Source organism: Labrus mixtus, chromosome 7 (genome assembly GCF_963584025.1).
Source record: "Labrus mixtus chromosome 7, fLabMix1.1, whole genome shotgun sequence".
Classification (NCBI taxonomy): Eukaryota; Metazoa; Chordata; class Actinopteri; order Labriformes; family Labridae; genus Labrus; species Labrus mixtus.
The window spans coordinates 15277249-15297640 of NC_083618.1; the positions used below are offsets into that span (position 1 = coordinate 15277249).

The 20392-nt window shown below is 40.5% G+C and overlaps 1 protein-coding gene across 1 annotated transcript in view; it reads right to left on the reverse strand.

Moving 5' to 3' along the window:
- Window positions 1-18396, reverse strand: part of gli1 (GLI family zinc finger 1) — a 52423-nt gene extending 34027 nt beyond the window's left edge. The window contains exon 1 of the mRNA XM_061043243.1: window positions 18036-18396. The gene's annotated coding sequence lies outside the window, so the exon portion shown is untranslated. The remainder of the gene's footprint in view (window positions 1-18035) is intronic.
- Window positions 18397-20392: the final 1996 nt, after the last annotated feature.

Below are 20392 nucleotides of genomic sequence, written 5' to 3' on the forward strand. Positions count from 1 at the left end.
TTTCCTCAAAAGGTGAAGCCTGTTTTAAGACTATTGTACCTGAAAAATGTAATCTTAAAGTAATCTGCAGAATTAGCAAAAAAAAAAAAGAAAGACGAGTGCTTAATTCTCATTATAGATTAGCTCCTTTCCTTCGTCCACCACAAAAAATAAAAACAACCCTAGGCAGTATTTATTAAAGATCTCCACATTTTTAGGGTGTGATCGAGATGCTGCGACAAGTGAGACATGCAAACATCTATCTTCTCCTGAAAGAAAGCGTCTTGAAAAAGCTAAATTGTTGGCAGGGTTAGGAAAAATATACCTCAACATCCTGGGCAGGTCCAGGGGAATCCTGGCTCAGACCCAAACATTAGAAACAGGGCCAAGAAGGCCTGGCTTTGTATAGTATTGGGAGTGTAGGGAGGATAGTGAGCGGCTTAAGGTAAAATGAAATGATTCAAGGCTAAAATGTGAATATATAAAACACCTTAACAAAACAGATATTTTGTGTGCAATAAAGCGTAACGTACATTTAAATCAGATATTTTCTTTCTGATTTAAACTAATACTATAACAAGAGTTCTTTTTTTAAACCAATTTGTTTCTGAAGGAGTTCATTACATCAGCTTCCCCAGGCTATTATCAAGCTAACAAACTAGCCTTTAGTCATGACCTAGCTTAGCTCCACTAGCCTCTCAACCCAGGCTGCTGGCCTCCACTCAAGCAGACCCCCTCCTCCATTTACAAGGCTCTTCAGTGGCTGCCTGGTTGCTAGACAATGTGCTTGGTTACGTGGGTTATGTAAAGACCCTCCTGCACACAAAAGCCAATGTGGGCGCCTGTTATATGCAGCTCTTCAGAGCCCCGGGTCAGTTAGCAGAAGAGCTCTGGTGCTAACACTCCAAGTTAAAAACGTTTGTTCTTCAGTGTGTTTATTGAGAGGGGAGAAGAGGAAAGGAGATGAGAGGAAAGGAGAGGCTATAATCTTCCATTTGCCCATTTCTCTTCTCCTTAACTTTAAAGCCCCACGTCTTCGAGGCTAAAACAAGTCGCATGTTGACCTATGAGTTTATTTTGGGGCAGTTTGTTGTATATATCAATCACATTCATTATGTTAAAAGTTCAATGTCTTGTTCTGTGGTTTGCCTTTTGGTTTCTCCTGTTTTTACAAAAAGCTGCTTTCTATCTTCTTACTACATGTGTTTTGATGTGAAGACCTGTCTATTAATGCACCTTAAATTGCATAACGTACGACCTCTCACTTACACTGGGCATGCACATGTCATGGAAGAACAGCAGGACTTTCAGAAATTCAGGCAGTGGTAGCATTAGATAATGCAGAGTGTAACTGAACGACAGTTGCTAGCGTTGACAACAAGGGTAGCAACACAGAACTAATGATAGACAAGGCCTTTTGGGATTTTTTTTTTTTCTTCAGAAAAAAAGTCACATTACTTCACATTTCTTATCAGACCCATCAAGAAGCTGCATCCTTGTTTTTTCATTTTTATTTTGAACTGCTCACCAGCTTAGTTAAAAAAATGTATTACCTGTGTTTATGCATGTTCAGAATCAGATCAATAGTAGGGTGTCATCATTCTGCATCAATTGTTAATGTAAGCTCTACATCTGTGTGTGTCTGTGTGCGTAGGTGACAACAGACAGCATGAGCCCTCCAGGCAATGACATGGTGGTAAGCCACACACCTCAGACACACCACCAGTCTGCTCTGATGGCCAACCAGTGGGGGGAAAAGCACTGAGGTAAAGAAAGCAACTGTGTGTGTGCAAAGGTTCAACTCAAAGACACACAGATTTGCTTACATAAAAACACACACAGATCCCGCTGATGTTTGTACACCGCAGACTGTCTCCTAACATGCACCCTGTGAGAGAGCAGGCATGATGTGGAACCACATAAACATGCCAAAGTCCTGACTGAGTAAAATTATAGTACTGAACTGTTCGGGTACAAGACAAACCACAGAATGAGAAATACAGAGCACATTTAATAAAATGAAGGATGCTGGTTAATGTGACGACTTGTTTCTTAAGCATAGCACCATGTTAACGTCTATTTATGGTAAGACTGATCATCATTAGAATTAGAATAACTCTACAAAGGAAGGAGACAGATCCTGAGAGTAGTTCATTTGTAATCGGTAGATTATTATGTAATATTCTTGTCCCAGTCTGGGAATTCACATTGCGTTTCAGCGTTGCTCCACATACACACACAGTCAAACATGCACAAACACATGCACTAACGACAAATTAATGAAATAGTTGAAAATTGAAGCCCTTCTCATTAGTAGGAGACTGCAGAATGCAAAGTTTTGACTGTGCAAAAAGTTTTTAAAAAATCCACATTTCCCTGAGCTTAATTTCTTGAAGAATACAATCAGATTTGTTTAGTTAGTGTTTAGTTAGTTTTATTGTTGTTCTAAGGTTAACAACAATAAAACTAGTTCTTCTGATCTATTAGCTGTTGCAATATAAGTGCAGATCTTGAGAGCAAACTGTTCCTGTGTTTATCCGGTCAATGAACAGTTCAACTTTAAATTAATTGTGTTCACGTTTAATGTATGCAAACGATTTATTTTCCATTGCAACAAGAGACAATAAATGTTTATTAGAAGCATCTAAATGTCTCTGCTGTCTCTGAAAGAAACCTCACAGAGACCGAGTTGTGTTTAGGCAACCTGAGATGAACCTGGACCACAGTCAACTTCAGCTAATTGAATTTTTCATCTTGTCCTAGACAGTCACCTCCACCCGCAGAGAGAAAACACTCATATCTCTTCACATCTAAACACACACACTTACACTGAGACACACACACTGCATAGGCGCTTACATGCATACACTCAATCTGACACCCAGCCACCCTCACCCTCACACACACACACACTCAGTCTGACAAGCTGGAGCATGTGTGAGAGAGCTCGCTGGTTGGAAACAGACATCCCCCTGCCCCGAGGCTCGGCTCGATCCCACAGGAAGTTGGAGTGTGAGCTGGGACACACAAGACGAAGGGGGGCAGCCACAAGAACTCAACTCAGTCTGGAACTACATGTGAAAGGATCTGATCACTTGCTGATCGGTTGATTTGTGTTTATACATTGATAAGTCGCTGCTGCCGAAGTCACTTAAAGTGAGCTTGTAAAATTATTTCAAGAGAAGTTGAAACAAAAAAAGTTAATGTTCTATCTTATATAAAAAAACATTGAGGGCATTTGAATTGTGTTTTCCAGTCCAAGTTTTGGACTCGAACACTGGCTTCTGCTGCCAAGTTATATTGTAAAGACTGTTAAAGGAGCAGTTCCACATTTTAGGAAATATGCTTATTTGCTTATTTGGGAGAGAGATAATGACAAGGTGGAATCCACTTCCACTGTATTGTTAATATGAAGCTATTATAAATTGTTGTTAGTTTAGCAGAAAACAGCTATGTCCTGGTCCAAGAAACTAGAAACGTTAAAACTATCAATCTAAGTCAGAAAGCCTTTATTTGAATTTTAATCTCTCCAAAATTAAGGTTGGAACACAATTGGTGAAACATTTAACATAAAATCACAGGGCATTGGATAAAAAACAATAAACAATATGAAGAATAAAATAAAAAGTCATTTCATTTAAAGCCCTCCAGGTGACAAGATGGCAAACATGTTAAATTCTGTTTTTATAAAAACACTGAGCATACCTCTTTAGTTGTGAGAAATTTTTGTATTTTTTTTGTAAGGACCACATGCAATATTTATTTTAATTTTAAGCCGAACGCTGCTTCTTCTATGTTGATCGAAGCACTTTACTTACTGGTTCCTTGATTCCCTTTCCTGCAGGCTTGGGATGCCCTTTATTTTGAAATTTTGTGTTTATAGAAATGCGATAACAAAAATCTTCCAGAGGATAAGACGTTCGCCAATTTATAAACTTTTGACAGAAAAAAAGTTCTGTGCTCTTTGGAATGGAAAGTCCAGACTTTTCATCCACAAACAATAAAGCAACGTCTTTCCCAATTCAACTTCTTCTTTGCTCACTTAAATTTTTCCGTAAGCAGATGGTTAGCATGGTCATTTCATTTTCAAGCAGAAACTGTTCAGCACATACATTGTTACATTTACTCGTTGAATTCTTGAAATGTTGTTACACAGTGTTCTATGAGCAGAGCATTTGCACCAATAGAATAACATGAATGGCCACAAGCTTGGATCTAAAAGGATACAAAACTGCTAATCACCAACAACAACTTCCACATCTGGGACCTTTCGCCCACCAAACGCCCATGCACATGCCTATAACACTTAACATTCACACAGACACATTGACACACACAAGTGCTCACCACATTTCTGCTCCACAGCTGCAGCAGAAGACAGGCGTCGATAAATAAGCCCTTTGAATGGGATCCAGTGGGATTCACTGTTTGAAACTTTGAACATGAAGCGATTGTTCTCTACAGCTTAACAAATTTCTCTTCATATCTCAAGGGATGTGTTCCTCTCACCATGTGGAGAACTCAAAGACGGCATGTATCTGTCTGCATGTCAGCAAACCGGGGCTTTTAATGGACTACAGGTGCTAGCTAATAAGGGCCAATAAATGTGCCACAGCAGAACAACTGTCTGTCCTGTTCTGAATAGAGCTAACAGGAACAGAGGGATGGACAAAGGGGGTTAAACTGCTGGGGAAATAATCAGCAGTCGGGAAAGTCCGACTAAGTCACAACCTGCTGCGAAGTCGTCATATAGGAGAAAGTGAAGTTAGGAAAGTGAAGTAGGGTTTTAGGTTAATGACCGACATGGCCTGTACAGTATATGCTGTCATTTCTTAAAACACACTCCATGGAGAATGGCACCATAACTGTAGCTCAAACTGACACCGTTATGAACAGTAATTCAACTTAATGGAAAATCCTAATAAAAAATAATGTCAAGGAAATAATGAAAAACGGTACAACCCGGGATTATGCCACACACAAATTCTCAAACGGTGTTGCAAAAAAAGTCACTTTACATTCTACAATTCAACAATTAACACTTTTATCCAAAGAAACGTACATTAGAGAGTGAGTATAACACCAGCACGGATCTAGAAAGGAGGAAAGAGCTTCAAGTCTTCTTCAGGTGCTGACAGGGAACAACATCATGTTGGACCACATTAAAAGTTTCCTCTTTTAGGTGAGTACCAACAAAAGTACAATAAGAACAGATTATATTACCAAGTTTAAATAAGCTGTTTTTACAGCACAGTAAAGTTCAGTGTGTAACATATAAGACCAGATAAATATTTGTTGTGAATTGTACCAATAGATCAACTCCAATCTGTCATTATCATTACACACATATCAAGGCCTCTTGCACACTGACCCCATGTTTGGCCTCAACATACAGCGGCCTGTTGATTGGTCAAACTGATAAGAGAAATGACTTGTTGCACAAACCAACCAATTATATCCCCTTTCAATTCTGACAGCTTTTGACCATCAAGAACAATTACCTTGCATATTCTTACAAACTCTGTATGAGTTTGAAACAGAACATATTGAGTGTTTATGTAGGCCTTGCATGATGTAGTCAAAAGTAAGGTATGGGTTTGATTGGCAAAAAGGTCGCTTTACAATATGACCACACTTGTGAAAACACTTTGATCAATGAAGGTCTGTATAAAGCAGTCATACCACAAGTTAACCTATTTCAAGAAAGGACATTGAAAGTGTTGAAAAAAAAAAAGGTCCACCATAAAACTGTCAACAGGTTACTTACTTTGTCAATGTGTGCATCCTACAGATTTGGTTCTTTTTGGAATTTTATTTCTCACTAAAAAGCTGTAAAATAATAGCTTGGTGAACTTCCTAACAAGTTTGTTTGTTTAAACTGTATTTTGAGCTCTTACAGACAAGCACAAAATATGTAGAAAAAAATCGTCAGATAAAAGTATGTAGAATGTGGTGTCAAGAGAACTGTTTTGGCACTGTTCTTCATCCATTCATCTTTACATTCTGTACTTTTTCTCAGGGTTTGGCGTGGGTAGGGGCTGGAGTATTTCCCAGCATGCACTGAGCGCAAAGGCAGGGAACCACCCCGCACAGGTCGCCTGTCTGTCACAGTACGAGCACACAACGCTGTCCTCTGTGTGAAAAGAAAAGTGAGCGTGGATCCCTGTTGACCCTCTGTGTATTCAGCTGAGTCTGCTCCCATAAGCCCTGGCAGAAATGCCCAGCATGATACCTCCATCCAAAGACCAAGAAACTCACTCTCACAGCCTCATCCTTTCTCTGTGCCCTGCCCTCTCTCGCTTTTTCTCTCTCCCTCTCTCTCTTTCACAGAAAGACAGTACCCCCCCTCCCCCCTTAACTTACTCATCCGTTGTCCCGCGCTTCAGACTCCAGCTAGCAGGTGCATCACTGTGCTTGCAGCTCCTGTCTTGAAGGCAAATCCCACCCTGCACCCACCCCCCGCATACAGTGATGGCGACAGGAGGAGAACCAGGAGTAAGAAGTACAGGAGGAGGAGAACAGCTCTGGACCTGAAACAACAACAGCTGCGACAGCCGCATTGTCATTCCAACATTTGTTTCATGCTGAGTGCAGCAGCAGGTCAGTTCACGGCATGAGAACCACAAAATTGACGGCTTTCTGCATCGTCAGCTTAAAAGACAAGTTGAAGATTGTTTTGATCTGCAATCTTAAATACTAATTAGGAACTGCGTGTTTTGTAATGCACATATGAAGATGTCACCCTGGGCTGTGGTGACTTGAAATGTCACTATTTTCTGTTTTTACAAAATTATAATAAATCAGGGATGTGATTGACATCGGATTAAAAGGCTTGAAAGTTGCAGGTAGTTGTGGCACTAAGTTCTATCCCTATCACTGACAGATAACAGAAAAGCTTTAGGGAAGGATTTCTTCAGAGCCCCCATGAACAATTATGACAAAAATAAATGTGAACATTTCCTTTAAAGTGTATTATATTATTCAAAATTAAAAATGTTCAAACTTGAGATTTTGTTTTATATAAGCCCATTTTAGACTGCCAGTTCAAGGTGCAATGTTTATCCCCCTGTGAAGTCTCGTCCTTAATATGAACGTCACAGAGGCATAACGGGGGCTAAAGTGATCCCAACTCTCTGCCGTCAGCGGAGGTAACAGAGGCGTTACAGGGAAGAGAGAGGATTGGTGGAGAACAGCGCTGTGTGTGTGTGTGTGTAAGAGCATGCCTGAGTTTGTGTGTATGTGGAGCTCCTGCTGTTTGTTTACACCGTGTTCTTCAGCAACGCCCTAATGTAATGTGAATTCACAGACTGGGACAATAATATTACGCTACTACAGACTCAATATGAATGTGTAAAGGACATAATGACGGTGGAGCTTCATTACGACGCTGTTGTTGGATCGCTATCTGAAAAAGGCCGCATGGGAACATGTCAAGAATTTGAATTCAGTCCAATCATTCTGTCACTTGAACTCAAACAGAAGCTCTACTCAGTAGCAGTAGTAGTCAGGGTGTGAAACCCACCACAGCCATCACACCTGCATCCACTCAGTCACAACATGAAGGTGAGCCATTTCTTCAGGTCTCTTCCTGGAGGAACGACATGCCGAGAGCTTTGTGTGTGGCCAAAAACAGGCTACTGACGCTAAAGAAACAACAAACTGTCACAAATTTAAACAATGAAAAAAAATGAATTAACCAACAGCTGTTTAGGCATGACAAATCACTCACACCCACTTGTCTAAGCAGAATACAAAACACTAGATACTATGTGCCTTTTAAACCTCGAGCTGATGTTACACATGTCAGTCCATGTTTCATGTCTCAGCAAACACACTGTAATCATGCATGTCTCAAAGTCCTTTTTTACTGGCCCTATTTCTGTTCATTATTGGCAACCAGGAAATGAAGCCCCTCCTCGGGTAATTAATGGGCACAATTATGTAATTGAGGAGTGGTCTGCAGTTCGCTGCAAAAAAAAAAAGGACCAGATGTCCTAGCCGGTGGAGAGTTTCAGTTGTTCTGACTTACAGTGGGGTCAGAGCCTGTACCAAGACCTAGCTCGCCCCCACGCAGTCACCCAGACCCTCTTTTCTTTCTCTTGTAAATAAAGACTTAATGGTTTACAAGCCGTCCAATAACCATAATACCTTCAGAGCGAATTAGCTCACAAAGCAGCCAGACGCATGAGGCTGCTGGGAAGGAAAAAAACACACCCACATGTGTTTCATTTCTTCTTAAAAGCAGAGTTTAACTTTAAGGATAATGTGCCATTTGGATTGTTTTTTTTTTTTCCAAAATGGATGTTTTTGTGATTAAAGTTTCGGCAAAAATGTAAAACTTGAGACAAATAGAACCTGTTTGTACTCACACAACCACTTGTTTACTTCCCTTTTGGCTTCTTATTGTTGCTCTCTGTATGCATGCATGGACTTGTATGTGTGTGTGTGTGTGTGTGTGTGTGTGTGTGTGTGTGTGTGTGTGTGTGTGTGTGTGTGTGTCAGCACATAATCGTGGTGTACCATCCAAACCAACAAGCCTCTAAATTTGAAGTTTAGGTTATTGCTCGGCTGTGAGCTGATTTACATGCTGCTGATGTCATCCCCTCGCTGTGTATTCACCGAGGCAGAGAAAACCTCCCTGTTGGTAAAAGTTAGCCTCGGCAGTGAACAGACCTCTCAGTGTTTAATACAACATGAGGAAGAAACTCAAACTTTAAGTGTGTATTGTTTCAGAATAAGTTAATGAACAAGGTCAGAGAGCTTCAACAATAATCAACCTCTTAAAACGATGAACATTTTAAATCTTGCACTGAATCTCCACTGTAAAAGGCCTGATAGCTGGTTGATGAGTGAGCTACTCTCCTTCATCTTAAACATGAGGGAATCTGTTCCAAAGCTAGATGTGGATCCAGATCTTTCTCATGCTGAGCAAAACAAACAGTCACTGCTGGCATGAAATAAAGAGGAGCCAGAATTATTTCTTATCTGATCCAAGTCCTCGGGTAGAGAAGAGGACTGTCTCTGCCTTTTTTGAGCACAAACGCTTTCTTGGAGGAAATCTGTTAAAGCGTCTGAGTAGTCTAAGCTGGATATTTCAAAAGAACAACTGTCAAAATATGAACACACAAACTATGTTTCAGTTACCTTTCAGTAACACAAAAAGTGTAATCGATTAGAGAACAACTATCTATAACATTGCAGACTCGTCCAATAACTGCACACTAAAAGTCAGTCGGTTTAGTTTGGTTAAGTCATGCGGGGCAGGGCCGAGCAGTCAGGACGGTTGAGTTGTAAATGTGTTCCAGCAGGAAAAGCCAAGCTTCAGAGCAAGGCGAGCAGTCTGGAGTCGGCAACTTTCCCCTGCTGCAGCTAACGCACCGCCCTCCCTGCAGCCCACCCAAGAAGCAGCCCATGGGCATAAATTTGAGAGGCTGACTCGCTGCGGATTTAAAACAATCTGCATCTCTCTCTCTCTCTCTCTCTTTCTCCCTCTCTCTCCTCTCCCCACTCACTATGAAGCATTTTTTTTCTCAATCTCCCCGTACTCTCTTCTTCCCCTCTTTCCTTTCCAACAAATTCCACTGTTAATGAAAATGGAAAGCTCTATCTCACCGCGTGCCAGAAATATTATTTTTCTTAAGGCTTAATTAAGTCCCCAAATATGCAGCAAATACACAGGAGTTGTATTTTTCACTGTAAGTGTGCGATCTCTGTAAGGACTTATTCTACTTCTACTCTACTGTAGTTTTGACAACAGCAACGTTTTGTTGAAAGAAAGTTAAGATATGTAACAAAACCTCAACTTCAAATTTATTTGTCTCTGTATATTAGCTGCAACACAATGTGTTTCCCTACACAGTTTTTAGAAGTTGATTCCACATCTATTAAAGTTTCAATATTTGTTTTTGAAAGTAGGTTCATTTAACGTTAATAAAAGCAGTTTCCATAAAGTTTGAAAATTATATTCTATTATTTTATTTAAAAGTAGCGACACTTTTTCTTTTTTAGGTACTTTCTTAAAGATAGTTTATATTTACATTTTTAAAAGTATATTTGTATGCTTCTGGCAGTAGTTTACATTTAAGTTTTCAAAAGTACTTTGACATTTGTTGTTTCAAGTATTTTTTCTCTCCAGTTTCTATTTAGGTAATTCAAAAGTAGTTAAAAAAGTTTTTCTTAATAATAGTTTATATTTACAATTTACATTTTTTAAAGTAGTTTACATGTGTTTTCTAGTGATTCTCTTTTATGACAGTAAAACAGTTTCTCTTTTAGGTGTTTAAAGGAGTTTCATTAAAAACATTTATAGATAGTTCTCGTTTATGATTTCAAAACTAGTTTCTTTTAACACTTTTTAAAGATGCTGAGATTAACGGGTTTTTTTAAGTAGTTCAATTTTATGTTTTTTAAAATAGTTTCCATTTGTGTTAAATTACATTGGACTTATGGGGTTGGTAACAATATTGGATGCTATGGACAAAACAGCCATTACTGGCTTCCGTTTTGGCCATCAGGAAAACAATAAACAGGAATACGACATCATTTTTGTAAATCGTCTGCTGTTCAGCCTACTTTACTTTGGTTTGGTTTCATAAGTTTTGTTGTGGAGGATGATTTATCTTTGCTTCTCCAATCTCCTACAACAGCAATCAAAAGATGCTACTTACAAAGTAAAACTGTTGTTATTTTCTGAATTATCCTCTGACTTTCCATATGTATATAACAGCAATTGTTACGCGTCAGAAGTCGATCAAAGCCGTCAGCAGGCTGAACGTCATGTCAGTGGCTGATGTAGTAAATATGAGGCGGTTTGACTGAGGGTGCCGTTACCTTTGACCCACAGCAGATTCATGTCAGTGTATCAGTGACGGCTCGGCCTGCATTTGGCTTGCACTGGTTGTAAGTCATGTGCGTGTGTCACTGTGCTACGTCCATGCATGCGCACTGATTTCCTGTTATGGCATCTGATCTGGTTAACGTGGCATCAGCAGGCCGCTGTAGATTCTCACAACTGTCACTTAAACAGACAGAGCAGGGACACAGGAATAGAAGAAGACGTGACAGTCTGAGCAGCAGAGGAAGAGGAGAAAGAACGGACAACATAAAAAGAGAAGACACAGGGGCGCAGGATTTATACAGAACTGGAAGCATTTCAAAGAAAAAGTAACAAAAAGCAAAGAAAAAAACCTACAAAGAGAAAGAGTCCTCAACTTTTTTTTTTTGAAGGCTGACCACACAGTTCCTTTCTCATAAACATACAGTATGAAGCAGCAATTGTAATGTGGTTTGGGTCATCCATTGTTTAAAATCTGTTTTGTAACTCTATAAACCTGGAACACATTGAGATGTTCTTCTTTATACATAAAATTACATACAGTTGGTTTCATGTAGGGTGACTATGCTCAAACTCCATTCACTCACTTTTAAAGATTTCAAAAATACTTTTACTCTAATCTTGTGGAAGCTGACTGCGGAGAAAACGCCCTCTCTTACTTTGTATCTTTGAAACGTTGACATTGCACAATTTATCATTGATAGATTTGAACATTTCCTACTACACTGAGGCCTGCTAAAACACTTTGTACACAGTTATTGAAATGAGTGCCAATGATCCAGTTAATTGTTAACTTTCAAAACATGGCACTTGGGATTAATTTGTAGTCCTATTTATCCATCTATGTTTCCTTCAACCAGACAATTCATATTATGCCCTTTTTGCTTCTGACTCTCTCTCTAAGGCTCTGAAGTGCCCATGTTCAGAGTCCCCACGTGTGCCAAGTCTGATCTGATTGGTCGGCCTGTCGGCTCTGCCGTAATTGGTCAGTCGCTCAGCACGGTTCTCGCAAATGTCACGCCCCTTTTACCATGTTGGGAATGCAGCCACTTTGGCTCCGAAGGGAGCAAAAACATTAGCACCTTAGCACTACTGTGCTACAGCAGGCTACGGCATATCGTGGGCGTGCTACAGAAGTTAATGGGCGTGCAACATGAGCTGCTGGGCTTGCCACAACGAGCCAATGGGCTTAGATCAGTGATATCACACTGACAAAACGTCACACTGACAAAACATTTTCGAGGGGGGCTAGAACCGAGCGTTACATGCAGTTAATGCTGCAGCTAACAGGAGGACGTAGGAGAAGCCGCTATTCTGCGGACTTTGAATTTTTGCACATAGATGTGAGCACATAAAACCAGAAAAAGCATAATATGACCCCTTTAATACCTTATTTGACATTATTCAAGCCAAGTTGATTATCATTACATAATACGTTTTTATCATGATTTCTGTTGTAAAGCAGCTACTACGTAACCTGCTTTAGATTTATATTACAAAGTACTTCATGAGCTTTTTTTTAAAGGTGATGTACAAATACAAACTATAATGTTGTTTAATATTGTGATGGGAAAATAAAGGTTAAAACTTGTTTAATTTGCCAAACCAAGTAGTAATTATTTGCCATCAATGCCAAAGCTACAGTAAAGTATTTGATCTGAAATAAAAAAACGATAGTTCTTATCTTCGAGAAGCACTCAGTGGAGCTGACTGATGCTGAATGAAATAATAAAGTAATGAAAATAGCATCATAAGGCTGTCAGCCCTCATGTGCAGCTACATCTTAAAGCATCTTTGTAAATCTAAATGCTGCAGCATACCACTGCATGAGTAATCCCGAGGTCTGTGTTACTTCATTTAAAGACACTCAGCGTACACATTAAGGACGGTGTTTGTTTGGTATGTGGAGCTGAGAGTTGCCCAAGAACATCTGCCTGCCAAGCCAAGGATCCTCTGATGTTATCTCATCTCAGATAACGCAGTTGTCCAGAAAGCTCATCACAAACACACGCAACATGGAAACGCCTCTGCACTCCTTCACAACTCAGCATCTCTCACATTGTCTCCCCTCCGTCTCTCTCAAGCTTTGTGGAAGTTGGAAATGATTATTCCAGCAGTAAAATGTAATAGTCTATCACATAAAACGGCGCTGGAAATTTAGAGACTTGCATACGAAGTGCTAAGGAGGAGTTCTCTAACCTCTTCATTTGAAATGAACATTAGAGATTGCACTTTTCTTGGACAGACAAGAAAGAAAGAAAATAGTTTGTAATCTGGATCAAAGTTTTGTGCAGATGTTTTGTGTTCTCGTAAACTTATAAGGCTTCAAAAACTCATCGTATTACAATAAAGATGACATCATCATCATTTATCATTTGACAGATTTTTTTTCTTACTGACAGACGTCAGAGAGACGCAGGCAGTGAGGAGGGTGACTGTAAGACACTGCATTGTAATTACACTGATGATGGCAGCACCCGAATACACCGTGACCATGGCAACCTGCTTAAATAACAAACACCGCCGCCTCCTCCTCACTTTCTGCCTGCCGACAAGACAGCACGCAGTGAGTCATTGGAGAACACACACAGTGTAACAAATGTGCGGCCAAAGACATAACAGGCACAAAACCGTGCAAAAATATGAATGGACCACTTTAATCTCCCTCTCTCACCCTCAGCACTTTGATTCACTTTTAGCAACCGGATTTAACAACTCAATCGCATCCAGAATCCAGATACATTTTCCCCTGCTTCCCCAATACATGATGCTCATTTTTTTCCCTTTGTCATCCACAACTGCCACCATCAAAGAGAAAAACAGCAGCCCATTGTTTCAAACCAAGCTAATGCTAATGCAACAGTGAGTAAGTATCAGCGTGGGTTGTTTGTGCACATGCAACCTACTTACACCCTCACCTGGATCCTATTAGCACTAGTTTGATTTCTAATATCAACCACATGAGACGATAGTTAACAGTCAGCGTGCCTTATACTGCTTTTATACGCCAGTACACACACACACACACACACACACACACACACACACACACACACACACACACACACACACACACACACACACACACACACACACACACTGTCTGTTTGGGATAGACTCCGCCCCTTACTGTCATTAGCATGCTTAAATCCATTACACACACACATATATAACACATGTTCCTTCAGGCACCAGCTTAAGCAAAAAACTGTATGTTTCATGTAAAGTTCCACCAGCATCATTTTAAATGCTTCCTGCTGCTCCACATATGGCTTCACCTTTCATGCTTAGTATTAAAGCATCAGAGCAACAATTTGATAGCTGAACCCGGCTGAAAGCGTGCCAACATGAGGGACCTGAGCCACCCGAGAATGCAGGTTTGATCAGCTCAAGATGAGATTTATGACGATCAGCAGGGCCCCCATTGTTTCACTGAGAACAATCCAGGTATGATTTACATTCAATGGCAAAGTTTCAAAGCGATACAGGAAGTACTGGGGCCATGCTATTGAGCCAGGACCATGATTAGAGCTGTGCCACAGGTTCTTTTTATTTTAAGAACGATTTGGCTTCCAATGATTATTTCAACAAGAAAATCAAGATGAACTGAATGTCATAAATGCACCAGTGTCGGCTTCATTACACCTCTTCAGAATCCAATAGGTGACATCACTGAGACTACGTACATTTTTATAAAGTATATGCTAAAAAAAATCAGGTTCTCTAAATTATGATTTGTGTCATTCTGCAGCATTATTGTAGGCAGAAAAAAAGAGAATCAACATTTTGCCACCATATTACCAAAATCTCTGGCTTCAAGTCTTTGCTTCTTTTGCTAAACATACCTCACCATAGCCAGCGTTTATCTCCCCTAACCACAAGCTTTTGCTTACATCAACCCCACTTTAGTTGTCAACAAACATATGTGTAGGATTGTTGCACAACTGTCCGATGTAAATATTTTCTCTGGGTTGTTTTAAGGGGTGTCCACGTTGTTGGCAGGTCTCCACTTATGAGCCTCTTGGAATAAACAGAAACACGTTCTCCTAAAATTAAAGCGAGTAACAATCAACAAATATTTCTGTAATTCATGGATCGGTCAACTATTTGTTTGACTAGTAGTTTCATTGTTTACTCTATAAAAAATATATGGAATCCTGCTTTTCCAAAAAAGCATTATCAGGAAACGTCCAGCCAACACTTTTATTTCCCATAATCCATCCACTGAAATAATTACATGGAATACAGCAGTCCTCTCAATTTCCTCTTTCTTTGAACTGATTGTCCCTGTAGATATTTTCCTTTTGAACCTCCTCAGCCTCATTTGGTCTGATTTTCCCTCTAATGTGTGGGAAAGCTCCAAGTGACCCCTAACAATGATTTTCTGAACATTTCCCATGACTGTGCTGGTTCCCCTTTCTATTATGCACAGTCTTTGGCTAATGCAATTCAACTTATCTTAAATGTGTAATGCGTTTGCCCTCAAGTGAAATCTCTTCATTCATTTACTAATCAGCATCATTATAATGGTTTCCCACATGTACAATTCCAGGAGGAGTAGCATTCTCGACAGTACATTTAGTGAAATCCTCTCCATTTTGACCAACTTGTTAAAACAATCAACCCAATTTTGGCCTTTCGTGTCTTTTAGATGGCTATGATGGGATAAGGTTTCGCTTTTAAAAAAACCCAACAACAACCAAAACCCATTCATTCCAGACTCACTGACAACACACACAACCTGAATAAAGACCTGCAGCATTTTGAAAACATCCCAAACTCAATCCGATGAACCAAAATCACCTTGAAATACCAGACCCTGACACCGGTGATCCGAGTGTCTTTATGAGCCTTGAAGATTTTGGAGGAAAACTACAAGATGAGTAGAGAAAAGAGTAGCAGGGGATAAAGACAGAAAAGGAGCGTTTGAAAGTGTGTGTATGTGTGTGTGTGTGTGTGTGTGTGTGTGTGTGTGTGTGTGTGTGTTTGCTTCTGTGTCCTTTGGAGCATCCCCGGGCCCGTCTCCTCTGTTCTTTCTGCAGCCCAAGCTGATCTTCTCTGCACCGCGAGGCCTGCATGGTTTTTAGCCAGGACCGGCACAGACAGACAGCTGCTATTAAACCCTGATTGTTTCAGGTTCACAGGGTGTGAAAGGGTCTGATTGAGGGGCTGTGATCCCAGTGAGGGTGGTCTTCCCCCCGCCCCCTCTATGCCCCCACCTCCCTCTAACTGGAAGGTGGGGAGGAGGAGGAGGTGGTGGAGGGTTGTTGGGGGGGAGGCATCACGTGACACATGTTTCTTGCTGAGCGGACCAAAATGGAATCTGGACAAAAACACACCACTTGTTGCTGCCTGCCTCTGTGTACCCCTGTGACATGTTACTGTGCCAACCAGAATTTAGACATGTTGTTCACATTATTGATGTCATAAAAAAGCTATCAAGGTGCAGACGTCTCTTACAGGACAACTTCAGCCCTGAAATGTCCTCTGTTTAAATATCTAACATACATTAGCAGCACAAATGAAACACAAATTCCACCTTAAAATCCTTCTCTATGCCGGACCTAATGCAGACAAAAATATCATCCCTCTAGAGTGCGTTGTATTCATCCTGATAGAGACTTATCTGGGCTCTGATATGGCCCTGATAAAGCACACCAGCCCTCTCCTTTGCCTGGATAGAAGGACAGTTGCTTCCTGTATGGTCTATTTGTTTAAGAGCAGTCCCCATTAAGGAGCCTTTTGGCCTTAACACACTCTGATAAAGAGCAGGGAGGGCGAGGAAGCTCCCCTGCAGAGCTTTTCACACGTGGCCAAAGGACAAGTGCACCCCCCCCCCCCCCGCCCTCAACCTTGAGAGCGGACCGAGTCTAGTTTGCTGGATTGGATTATTTTCAAAAAGCTGAATCCATCCTGCACTTGAATTTGTCCTTGAATACATCTCTTTCGTTTTGTCGTAGCGTGTGTGAGGTGCTTCGAAGTATTAAGTTAAACCTACAGGGTAGAAAGATTTCAACAGTCGGAACAAGTTTTAATGTCTCCTCTTGTGTAGTAGAAAAGGCTAAAACTAAATACTATGCAGTAATTATTTGGTAAATAACCTATAGTTTCACTTAAAAGTTTTCCATATACATTTCTGTGTTTCTCTATTGTTTGTGTACATCCACTAAAGGCCCTTTGTGACGTACAAATACCCTCTCTGGATGTGTGTCTGTGTAAATACTGTTTAGTGAGGTTGTGCGTTTGTGTGCTCAGCACTTCTCACTGTCACTTTGGAATAAATAAGTGTTTAGCTTCTCTATTGAATCCAGTGTTGACGCTCTTCAGTCCTCCAGAGCCACTACTAGATGACCAGCAGCCTAATCTTCCCACATTAACAGCTACAGTCACCTCTCACACAGATAATTAGATTAGATGCATTAAACCATCTCAGATTAGAGATAGATTATGGAAGGCTCCAATGCACGTTTTTTCTAAGTTAGAAGTCAGAAAAGGAAAGCAGTGATTTACTGAATCAGTCACAAGAGGGTTTTTTTTTTCTACTCCTGAAGCAGGAGGTCAGAGATGATGTTGTTTTTGTGGGTGTCCTCACAGAAACTCACATTTGGAAAAGATATTGGCACCTCAAGTATTTCAGGTTACAAGAAACAGCTGTTCCCGGGTGGCCCTGCGACCCTGGGCTGCGCCAGATGACTTTAAACTGGGCTTGGAGGAAGAAAGGGAAGCACTTCACTTAGAGATGAAACTGCAAGAAAACTGACCATTTTATGAAGTCTTAATAAACTATGGCTTACTTTGCTTCGTGCCAGAATGTTCTTCACATCCAAACACATGCATAAAAACACACAGGGCCAACGATATTTCACGCAGAGGACAAACCAAGTAACTGAATCCACAAAAAGGCCTATCACAGTGGTTGTATAATAATGCTTGTCGTACGCTTGTATAAATATTGTGCAACTTAATTACTCAAATGTGGACCTAAATCAATTATAGCCAATTGTTATAATGCGTAAAAGTCACGCATGATCACCCGGAGAGAAAACACCAATAGTGGACGTATTTTGACGTCACTTCTAACACGATTCCAACTTTCATTCTCACTTCAGAGGGAATCATAGCAGTTTTCAGCGCCGAACACAACTTTCCACGGAGCTTGTGCCATTTATCAATGGACGCCTGTGATTTCAGAAAGCGATTATGAATCATCAGCAGTACTCACCTCAGGTTAACGCAGCAGAATTCAGCATCAAACTTTCTGACTTGATTCCCAGAGTCCTTGGAGGAGCTCAGGGGGAGTCTTTCCAGTAAAACCTCCCTTCTGTCTCTGTCTTTTTCTTTCTCTCTGGCGCACACACACACACACACACACACACACTCGGATGGAGATGACTTGATTCTTCACAGAAAACCGGCACTTTATCCTGTATCAGAAGCGTCCTCGCATCGCCTTTTTTTCCCCCTCTCTCCACGGTTACTTTACGCGAACGGTGACAAAACTGAACCCCATGTTCGGCTATGGAGTCCCGCAAAGCGCCCTGGAGAAGTTGGTTGCACACACAGCCAATGTGGGAATGCGCACCCCCTTCCCTTCCTCCCTCCTCCCTCCCTTTCTCCACAGACTGTGGACCACCCCGAAACAGGAAGTTCACTTTTTGTTTTTCTTAAAAAAGGACCACGCTGCCTCAGATTTCTCCCAAAGTTAACATGCACCACGCATTACCCACCCAAAATCATACATTTGTCAGTTTTTTTTTCGCCCTTTGTGTTTCCAAACACATTAGAGCGACAAAGTTAAGTTATATAAAGACATTACAGCATGCATATGTGCATTAAATACTTGTATGGTCATGGTTGAGTCTATATAAAGTGCGTCCCTGTCTAGTAATTGGGATAATCCATCTATAAATGTTTGTGTTTACTTTATTGGTGTAACTTCAGAGCAGCTCCTCGGACAGCGTGTGTGGCTGCGGCTACGTGTGGGGATGCTGCAGATTGCTGCGCCTGGACACCAAAATCCACCACAAAACCTGGACTGGACTTCAGACCAGGAGCGGGACCAGTGCAACAGGTCTGTAAAAACGTGTATTATATCATGTGTTAACCAATCAATAAGTAGCCTACTCTATAAGACACTTCACGTATAGGCTAGAGAGGGTTAACTGCTTTAATACAACTGAAATGACCAGGGAGTTATAAATAAGACATATAATTACCGTAACACTTCAATTAGTAGCCTTCAATTTTATGTACGTCAGCCTGTAAAATAACCCTGCTTTTAATTGGGACAGGCGTCAATACCAGACAGGACTTGAATTATTTTCATATACAACTTTAACATTGTAAATTTACACCAGAAAGAATTGATGAGAGTGCACAAAATGAGGATGACGATACATTTTTTAAAATTACAAATCACTTATTTGATCTCGATTTGTAAGACAACCCACCCCTACCAACCTGCTGCACTGTGGGGGGGAGAGAGAGACCCCTTGTTATATTTTTGATCCCCAAACTATTCAACACTTAACGTATAGGGTCTTATAACTGAGACATAAGGACATACAGGAGTTTATTGTGTACAACCCAATTCAGTATGGCAGTCTCAATAGAAGCAGCTATTGGCTAGTAAAAGGGACTGGGCCTTAAATTGGGATGGGCTTTTATTTGAGTTTATTATATTCAATATGATATCATTTCTATGTGCAACAAAAATGCTAATTTGACTAATGTTATAGTCAATCTGTGAACAAAGTTATTGAAGTCACACACAGTTACATGATAAAACATATATCTCAATCTGACACCTGGGTTTAAATAACAGTGGGATAAACATTTATACATGTTATTGTTGAAACAACATTGATTGCTAACATTTGACTAGCTTGCTAAGGTTTCTGCTATGTAGTATTTTTGTTTTTATTTGCACATTTTTTTGAAGGCTGGTAAAATCATAATATAAGATTCATGCAACCCGCTGATAACCGATACCAAAATGTAAGCTTCAGTGATCCCTATACTGGTACTGTTATCAGCAAATCAGAAGAAGGTACTGAAACTCTGAAACAGAAAACTCTACTAAGGGCACAAATGATGAGAAAAAAATCTCAAAATGTACGCATCTGTACAGATAAAAGGGTCAAAAGTAATACAGAACAGCCAAACACTGCAGTTTGAAACACATGATTTATATAAGGTTTATTTATGGAGCACTTTTACCAAGAATGAAAGCTGTGTCAGAGTGTGAACAGTTGGCGGGAGGCAGGAGTTCATTGAGAACATACGGCCAGTGGTTAAATCAGATTTTGTCAATGAGAGTTGTGGGCTTTGGTCCCGATATAGCTACTCATAGAAGCCAAGAAGGGAATCTTGGATGTAAGTCTGCCCGCAGATGTCGGAGCCATATGCTTCATCTGACTGCAGAGAATCCAACACAGGCCTCACTCCAGATTATCAATGAGGGGGGATTAAAGGTGAAGCAGCAGATACAGTCAGTCCATGTGATAATGGTCTTACTGTGACATGCAAGATGTCCTTTTCCTAGTTTCATGGTTCCATTTGAATTTTTATTTTTTTAGG